The sequence below is a fragment of the Equus caballus genome, chromosome 14, assembly GCF_041296265.1.
Source record: "Equus caballus isolate H_3958 breed thoroughbred chromosome 14, TB-T2T, whole genome shotgun sequence".
NCBI lineage: Eukaryota > Metazoa > Chordata > Mammalia > Perissodactyla > Equidae > Equus > Equus caballus.
The window spans coordinates 18639378-18649434 of NC_091697.1; the positions used below are offsets into that span (position 1 = coordinate 18639378).

The 10057-nt window shown below is 47.1% G+C and overlaps 1 long non-coding RNA gene across 1 annotated transcript; it reads left to right on the forward strand.

Annotated features, from left to right (window-relative positions):
- The first annotated feature begins 2610 nt into the window (after positions 1 to 2610).
- Positions 2611 to 8684, forward strand: LOC138917431 (uncharacterized). The gene is made up of 3 exons (XR_011425409.1): positions 2611 to 2772; positions 6277 to 6382; positions 8474 to 8684. It is a non-coding gene; the product is annotated as an uncharacterized lncRNA (long non-coding RNA).
- Positions 8685 to 10057: the final 1373 nt, after the last annotated feature.

Sequence of the window (10057 nt, forward strand, 5' to 3'; positions counted from 1 at the left end):
CCGTAACAAATTACCGCAAACTTGATGATGACAAAACGACAGACGTCTATTCTCTCAGTTCTGGAGGACAGAATCTGAAAGGAGGGCGTCGGCGGAGCTGGTTCCTCCTGAAAGCTCTGAGGGAGAATCTGCTCCCTGCCTTTCTCTTCGCTTCTGGGGGCTGTCAGCAATCTCTGGCGTTCTCTGGCTTCTAGATGCCTCACTCCAATCTCTGCCCCTTCTTGACATTGCCTTATCCTCTGTGTGTCTCTGTGTCTCAATCGTCTCTCTCTGACTTTCTCTTATAAGGACACCTGCTGTTGGATTTAGGGCTGACCTGAACTCCAGGATGATCTCATCTTGAGATCCTTAATTATAGTTGCAAAGGCCTTTTTCCCAGATAAGCTAACAGTCACAGATTCTGGGCGTCAGGATTTGGACACATGATTTGGAGGCCAGACTTCAGCTCCCTGTAGAGATGGGAACAGATTAGTGGTTGCCAGAGGTTAGGTATGTGGCGAGAGGGTGGTGGGCATGCCTGTAAAGCAGAGGCTCTAGAGCGAGGCCCTCGTGGGCATGGCTGAGTTCTGGGTCTTGACTGTGGTAGTGGTTACACAGATACGTACACGTGATAAAATGGCGCACATTGCACCAATGCTAATTTTCCTGGTTTTGATATTGAACTGTGGTTAGGTAAGATGTCATCACCGGAAGAATCTGGGTGATGGGTACAAGGGGACCTCTCTGTTCTATCCTCACAACTTCCTGTGATTAATTGTTTCAAAATAAAAAGTTAAAAAACCCTACCCACATACACACACACACACACACACACACACACACAAGTACACACACAAGCAAAGTCTGAAGGCAAATGATAAACTGGCAAGAATATTTCTAACTAATTTCACAAAGGGATAATCTACCTGAGGTAGATATAGAGGGATAGTCTTGAAAGATGGCTGCCAGCAGCTCTTTCCTTCCTTGTGCCCCAAAACATTTCTCGCGTCCAGAGCTAGAGTGTGTGTTTCCCGTCCATTGAATCTGGCTTGGCCTGTGACTTTCTATGACCAATAGAATGCGGAAATGATGTTCTGTGACTTCTGAGTCCTGGTCTTAAGAGGTCTGGCAGATTCTCTTTGCTCCCTCTTAAAAGGCAGCCACCATGAGAAGGCTGACCTCGTGAGATGACCGTACCGTGAAGAAGCCCAAGCTGGCCACATGAGGAGGCCACTGAGGCGGCACTGAGGCACTGCACGAGTGAGTAAAGGCTGGGACTGCCCAGCTCAGTCCAGCTGCCAGCAGAAGGCAGCTGAGTAAGCCCAGCTTGTGGCAACTGGAGAAGAACCACCCAGCTGAGCCCACTCAACCCACAGAATCCTGAGGAATAATAAATCATTGTTGTTTTAAGCCACTCAGTTTTGGAGTGGTTTGTCACATGGTAAAGAGTTCTGATCACCAATTCCAACATGGTTTTTTTTCTCACATCACCGAGCAAGCAATTCTCTGACACCAGCCGGGTGTCCTACAACCCAACTCGATTCTGACCCTATATACCTGGAGGTAGTGTCAGATCCCGCAGGTGAAAGGCTGAGTCCCACAGGACTGCCCTGCGTGCCACCTCCCAGCTCAGACACCAATCACAACTCCAGTTTGTCACCTATGCTTCTGATCGATTGGCTACAAATTGGAGGGTCCCATAACTCTTCCACGGGTTCGATTAATTTGCTAGAGTGGCTCATAGTACTCAGAGAAATATTTTGCTTTCTAGATTACCGGTTTATGATAAAAGGATGGAACTCAGAAACAGCCAGATGGAAGAGATGCATAGGGCAAGGCATGGGGAAAGGGCCTGCAGCTTCCATGCTCTCTCCAAGCGCCACTCTCTCAGCACCTCCAGGAGGTCACCAACCTGGCAGCTCTCTGGACCCAATCTTTCTGGGTTTTTATGGAGGCTTCAGCACATATCATGATTGATTAAATCATTGAACACTGGAGATTGATTCAATCTCCCGCCCCCGCCCTTCCCACAGAGGTCAGGGGGTGGGACAGAAAGTTCCAACATTTTAGTCACTTGGTGGGGTCCCCTGGCAACCAGCCCTCATCCTTTAGGTGCTTCTCATTAACATAACAAAAGACCCCTTTGTCACTCTCAGCACTTAGGAAATTCCAAGGATTTTAGGAGCTCTGTGCCAGAAATGGGGACAAAAGCCAAATATATATATTTCTTCTTATAAATCTTAATATCACACATAGAAATAGATAATTTAAATAGAGCTTTTTCTTTTGTTTGAAAACAACCAAGAACTCAATGAAAAATGGGCAAAAGAAAGAAATGGTTCCTAGAGAGAGACAGACAAATGGTCCTTAAATATCACGAGATGCTCAATCTCACTCATGGGAGAAATGCAAATTAAACAGCACTTGGGCACCATTTCTCACAAATCAGATTGGCAAGAATCCAAAATTTGAAAGGGCGTAGTTGGTGTGGCTGGAAGGAAGCAGCTTTGGTGGTGGCAATGCAAAGTTGCACAGCCCTCTAAAGAGCAGTGGGCATTTCTTATAAAAAACTCCAATGCATTTATCCTTTGACCCAGCAATCCCAACTCTGAGAATCTATCCTGCAGATAGCCATGCATGGGCGCCACATGGCCGGGGAAGCAGACTATACTCTACGGCATTGTTCATTACGACAAAGGACTGGAGAGAAGTCCAGGGTCTGTGAAGAGGGAACTGCTTAAATAAAAATGAACCACCGCTGGAAGAAAGAAAGAGGATGTACTACAGGCTATAGTAAGTAAAAAAGGAAGGCGCAGAATCGCGTGTAAATTATGTTATCTTTCTGTAAGAAAAGGATGGAAAATAGGAATAAATGTATTTGCATTTCTTTGTATTTGCATAAGGAAATGCAGAAAAAATACACAGAAAACTAAGGAAAATGCTTACCTACAGGAGTTAGAATTCTCTGTATATTTTTATACCTATTTTATACCTCTTAGTGTCGTTTCGACTTTTGAACCAATGTGAACATATAGCATGTTAAAACCAGTTCAGGAGGTGAGGGGGTGTGGGGACGGAGAATGACTGTTGACTGTGGATGGGGTTTCTCTTAAGGAGGCTGAAAATGTTCTAAAATTAGATGGTGGCTATGGTTGCACAACTCTGTGAATATGCTCAAAGCCACTGAACCGTACACTTTAAATGGTGAATTGTGTGGTATGAAATATATCTCGAATGTTGATTGACCATCAGCAAGTCTAGCAGTGAATTCGCCACACCACCAGGCAGAGGGAGGAAACAGTAGATGATATTCTCAATAGATGCAGAAAAATAATTTGATAAAATTCAAAAACAGTTCATGACTGGAAAATAAAACCAACCAAACTCTTGGCAAATTAGGAACAGAAGAGGGTGTACACTGACGGCCTATGGCGAATGGTACACTGGAGGGTCAAAGGCTAGAGGTAGCCCTTGGCCAATCAGCAATAAGATCAGACGCCCAGTGTGCTGTTTCCACCCACTATTGTCCCCGAGGTTCCACACAGCTCAAAGAAGAAAAAGAAATACAGTGTATAAGGATTAGAAAAAAAGGAAAGCAAATTTTAAGTACTGTCTGATGATACGATTATACAAATGGAAACCACCTCTGCCCAAATTTACAGACAGATGAACGGAATTAATTAGGTAGTTTAGTAAGTTGCTGGATATATAATCAATAAACAAAAATCAATTGCCTTTCTATGCTCCAAAAAAATAATGAAAACAAATCAATTTACGAAAGCAAGAAAAAATATGAGATTCTTAACAATTAAGCCAACAAATGTTTTGCAAGGAACTTGTAAATGTCATGATTTCAACAGCCTTGTGTTCAATGCAAACATGACAATGGAGGAGAGAGGAGACCGAGCCTGGGCTGGCGCCTCAGACCTACTGCATAGCCTTCTGCTGTGGGTCTCTGTATCAGCCTCCATGACAGAGTCAGAGTGTCTTGAGTTAAAGAGAATATTAAGTAGAGGGTATAGGAATCTCCCCACCAGGGACCTCCCTAGAAACTGGGCTTCTTCATCCTGCCTTCCCTGAGTTGTAGCTGGTGATGCTGACCTAGCCAGAGTGTCTCCAACCACACCTGGACAGGTCACCCTCACCAGCATGCCTGCTGGGTCCCAGGGCCATAACAGGTGTTGGCAGCCAGCTTAGGATGTTCCCACCTCACACTTCCACATATTTTTTTTTGGTGAGGAAGATTGGCCCTGAGCTAACATCCATTGCCAATCTTCCTCTTTTTGCTTGAAGAAGATTGTTCCTAAATGAACATCCATGGCAATCTTCCCTTATTTTGTATGTGGGACTCTGCCACAGTGTGGCTTGATGAGCAGTGTCTATGTCCTCACCTGGGATCCAAAGCTGTGAACCCTGGACCGCCAAAGCAGAGCATGCAAACTGAACCACTATGCCACTGGCCTGCCCTCCTCCCCCACATATTTTTAGGATGAATTTTATTTTGTGAATAGCTAATAAATTTGTACTGTTAACTAAACAAAACAAAGCAAAACAAAAACCTTGGTGGCAGGTGATGACGGGACCCAAAGCACGGAGTAGGAAGCAGCATGCTTGGACTGAGGGTCACCGGTGTCTCAGGCCCCGTCCCAGCGTCCCTCTCTTTTGTGGTTATCTCCTGCCCCATCTTGGGCCTGCCCTCACTCCCCTCTTTGTCCTTTGACTCTGTCTCCTACAAAACCTCTGTTCTCTGGCAACCTCCTAGAGGCAGGAAAAAGAACAAAGACAGCATTTTTTTGAACAGCCTCGCCACCTGAAGACCACCTCAGCTCCTTGTGTCCTCTGGGCCGTATGGGGACAAGAGGCCTGTGGTGGGTCTTCCTAACCTCCAGGGAGGTTTTCCCCTTGCCTGCCATCCTGAGGCTCAGCCCTACCCCGTGAACCAACAGTGTCCTCCCTCCACGTGGGACCGCAATGGCAGACCTAGTCTGTCAGGGCTGTCTGCACCAGGGGACCCCAGAGAGGAGGGTGGGGTGCAGGGGAGAGGAAGCACTGAGAAGGGGGCAGTCCTGTTCCGGGGCAGATAGGGAGGAGTATTCTGGTCTAACAGCAGCGCCTGCAGAGGCATATTTGAGGCCCACATTTCAGACACATCCTTCAAAGCCACCATTCTCAGGAACGCATGGTCCGGCTCTGCAGATGGCACAGCCCTATGGCACTCACAGAGCATTTTGCCCGCCATGGGCGCTCTCTCCTGGGGGCCTGTGAGGCACGCGGAAGGGCTTTGAGCGCTTCCTCTTGTTTGGGTGGCTGAAAGCTCAGGGTCCTGGGATGGGGATGCCTGGCAGCAGAGATCTGGCAGCAAGCCAGGAGCCTCACCACTCGTCCCAGGCTGTTGGGTCCTGTTCAGGGACCCTTGGACCTTGGTAGAGATGGTGGCTAGTTGCTACCGTGGGCTTGGGGCCAAGCCTGGAGCAGGGCTGGAGGCTCTGCTCACCCAGCCTCCTGTCATGTGGTCCAGTGCGTATCTGAACTATATGCTATGCAGATGCCAGCTGGCCAGAGCAGCATCCCAAATTGTCCAGAGCAAAAAGGTGGCTTACTGTCATCGCAGCTCAAATTTCAGGCGTGGGCAGTGGGCTTGGGTTGATGACAGGGACAGGGAGAGGGGCTCTTCCTCTGTGGGCTGGTGGATTAGCGACAGCACTTAGGAGCTGGGGTGTCCTTGCCCTTCAGATCAAGCACCGTCATAGAATTTAGCATTTTCATCCTGATTGGAATTTGTGGCTTATTTCTGCTACCAGCACCATCCCGGCCAGGGCGGCTCAAATGTCAAGATCTATTTTTCAGGTGCATAAGACACCAAAGATCACAGCCGTCTGGAAGAGTGAATTTTAATTAGCAAAGGGATCCCATGAAAGCTCCCCAGCCCTGAGGAGACAGCCCTCCAGGCTTTGTTCAGCCCTGGGTGTCCATTACCGACTCAGATGGCTGGCGATAGCGTCCAACGGGCCTCAGGACTGCATTAGTGGGAACTGGGTTTAACTTTCAAACCTTATCTGTTAAGTCCCAAATGCCAAATACCTCTGGAGAAAGGAGGAGGCCCAGAGAAAGGCCCTTTCTGAATAGCTGGTAGTGTAGTGTTGCACCAGAGCCTTGCATGCACTGTGCTTCCTTAGTACCTAATTACACAGTCTAGGACGAATTTGTCACCCCATAGGAGGGCTTGGGGGCCCTTACCAGTTCTTACCTCCCTTTCTCTCATGCCTGCTTTCTCTGCTCCCACTTTTTGCCTCCTAGGCGCTGCCAGGGAAAGCCGAGGACGCTCCTTCTTTGTCACCAGCAAAGACTCATTCAGTTCAGTGACAGCCCAGCCAGTCCTACCCTGGTGGCTGGACACTCAGAGGTGAGCGGGGAGGTCTGGACCTTTGAAGAGCTCACAGCCTCCTGACATGTAAGCAAGCTGGCTGTGACGTGGAATGACAAGGTGATCTCTTACAGCATGACTGAGGGAGGCAGCGAACACAGACGAACACCTGAGGAAGGTGTATGAGCGTGTGTCTTGGGAAGGTGGTGAGCTCATTAAGTAATAGGTGGATTTTAGAAGATGAGTAAGACTTTACCAGGCAAAAGAAGGGGTATTACTATCTACATTACAGAAGTGAAAGAGATTATAAAGGAATACTACGAATACCTGTTTGCCAATAAATTAGATAATTTAGGTGAAATGAACAAATTTCTAGGAGACAAACTGCTGAAACTGACTCAAGAGGAAACAGAAAATCTGAGTAGACCTAAAGCTCATAAGCCGACTGAAACCAAGAGCACAGGCAGCAGAAGGAAAAATAGATAAATTGGACTTTGTCAAAATTAAGAACTTTTGTGTTGTGAAGGGCACCATCAAAAATGTAAACATATTTGCGTATCTGATAAGGGATTCGTAGTTAGAATATTTAAAGAACTCAGATCTCATTAAGAAAAGACAAATAATTAAAAAATGGGCAAATGATTGACATACACATTTTTTCAAAGAAGATATACAATTGGCTAATAAATACATAAAAAGATGTTCAACACCATTAGCTATCATGGAAATGTAAATTAAAACCACAACAAGAACCCCCTGGCGCTCAGTAGCATGGCTAGAATAAAAAAGTCAGGTAACAAGTGTTGGTGAGCACGTGGAGGAACTGGAACCCCCATCCACAGCTGCTGGGAGCGTGAACACGGCAGCCACTGGGAAGACAGTCTGGCAGGGCATCAAAAGGTTAAACACGGAGTTACCATCGGACCCAGCAGGTCCACTCCTGGGTTTATATCCCCCAGATAAAAACATACATTCATACAAAAACTTACACGAGTGCTCATAGCGGTGTTATTTGTAACGGCCCGGAAGTGGGAACAACTCCCACATCCATCAACTGACAAACGGAACAAAATGTGGCACATTCACGTGATAGAATATTTAGCAATGCAAAGGCATCGAGTGCCGATACACGGGGCAGCATGGACAAACCTTGGAAACATGGTGGTGAGTGAAAGAACTCAGTCATAAAAGACCAGTTATATGATTCCATTTACATGAAATGACCAGAAGAGGCAAATTTATAGAGACAAAAAGTAGACTAGTGGTTGCCTAGGGCTGGGGGGAAAGGAAGTGAAGGCTAATGGGTGTGGGGTTTTAGGGGAGGTAATGAAAATATCCTAAAATTGATTGTGGTGATGGTTGTACAACTCTGTGAATATACTAAAAGCTATTGAATTGTACACTTTAAGAAGGTGAATTTTATAGTACGTGAATTATATCTCAATAAAGTCGTTGTTAAAAAGAATTCACTAGGCAGTGGGAAGGGCAAGCTGGCTATGGAACAGCGATGTAAACGGGTGTGTTTGAAAACTTGGAATTTTTAGTGTGAGGGTGGCAGTGGCAGGGTGTGGAGGGGCACGGCGTGCAGAGACGAGAGCAGAGGGCCTGGCCTGGAGTGCACAGGCTGTGGGGCCTGGGTTTTCTTTGAAGGCTCTGGTGAGCCAGTGAAAAGCATGAACCAGAGCGCAGCAAGAAGAAGAAAGATCGCTCCAGGCCTGAGAGCGTGTGCTGAAGCCAGGGCTGAACCGTGGCAGGAGATGCTGGGCATGGGGAAGAAGTGGATTTAAGAGCCATATAGAAGCTCTGCTCAATGTTGGCGCCTGGGGAGAAGGGCCAAGGAAAGACCCTGGGGACCCTGGGGAAGGAGGAGGTCCTGCACCACCGCCCCATCCACCCCCGTTGCTATTTACCTAACCAATGAACGCAACCAGTGCGGCCTGAGCGTCCAACACAGCAGGGCCTCAGGCCTGGTGCTGGGGATGCAGAAACAAGGCTGGACTCCCACCACAGCCTTGAGCAGGGGCGGGCGGGGCACCCGGGAGGGACTGGTGAGCTCAAGGGTGGTGGGAGGGAAACTAGAGAGGGAGTAGGCGCTAATCCTTTCACAGATATCTTACTGTCTCATCGCAGTCCTCGCTGCTTCCGTGGCTGCTTTTCCCACTCCTTCGAGGGCTATGGCTCCAGTCGTGGTCAAGCTACTGACCTGGATGCTCTATGTCGTCATTTGCAAACATACCTACATCAGGGCGACAGCAAACGTTACAGGTGGGACAGAGGAGGGCCGAGTGAGACCAGCCTGAGGTCCTGCCTTGCCCACACAAGTGGCTACTTCTTCCATGCTGGGGAGGATGAGGTAGGTCTGATCTGAGTCCTTCACTGGGTGTCACCTGTGCTTTGCATATGTGTGTGTGTATGTGACTGTTTGTTGGTACCTTGAGGAGCCTTTTTTTTTTTTTAGTGAGAAGATGCACAAAAGGGATTATGTGCTTTAAGCTTTATTTATTTACTTGTCCTTACTTTTGTCTCCCTGCACTGTCATAGAAAAGTGATGTGAACGGAAGGCTTTAATTAACGTGTCTATTATTCTCTATAACTTCTGGAATTTTTGCTTTATGAAAACTGACGCCGTTATTTGTTATATAGACATCAATATCTATGTTGAGAATTGCACCTTTGACTGGAACAAAGGGCCATTCTTCGTACTAACTAATGTTTTTTGCCGTGAGCCCAGCCTCCTCTACATTCTTTTCACTGCGCTTCCCTGATGCGCTTGTTCATGCCTCTCTGTTGCATCTTCCTAGGTCGCTCTGTTTCAACTGTACCCCTTGCACGGGGCGCGAGGGGGATGTTGCTTTTTGAAACAGTTTTGATTGCATTCATTCATGTACTAGCCCACATGACAGGGGTATTTTGTCTTAATTCTGTCATATAATTTAGTTTTTGGGGCTATAAAAAATTCCCTGTATGATCTGTTTTATTCATTTTGTCTTTTCATGTGTATTTCTTCTGATAATTAGAAAAAATTTTCATTGTTATTTTTATTGAGCTATAACTGACGTATCAGATTGTATGAGTTCTGGATGTACAACATGATGATTGCTATATGTGCTACTGAGTCTTGATATCATTTGGAGGCCACGTCCTGTTCAATCGTGCTGACGTGTCATCTGTTCTTCAGTAAATCTTGTGTGGTGAGCTGAAGATGCCGCTAATTTTGCAAACATGCTCTTGGCATCTCATGTTCAGTCCTTGCTTTAGTCAGGACGCTTTGTTTGCAAGTGACAGAGGTGACTCAAGGAGCTGACGGGGTGGCTCCCTGGGCCTCCTGGGGAAGGGCCGTGCCCAGCAGCTCTGTGTGTGTGTGTGTTTGTACACAAGTGTGCAGATTTCATTGTGCCCTTGCCAGCACCCAGCACTGTCATTTTACTTTCCTATTCTTTGCTTAATTCATGGGTACAAAACGGAACTTCAATGTTGCTTTAATTTTAATAACAAAGGGTGAGGATGTCCATGGATGTGTTTGGAGCAGGCTGTTTCCCCCTTGGCCATGACTGTTTATTCCTTAGCTCCCTGCCCACGGGGCTGCTTCCAGACTCTGCCGGAGAACGGGGACACAGGACCTGGCCTCCATGCGGTCTTCCCATTTCTCAAGTTCACACAGAGCACATCTCCAACCGTGCAGCAGAGGCCAGTGTGTTCTGTTCCCGCCCACAG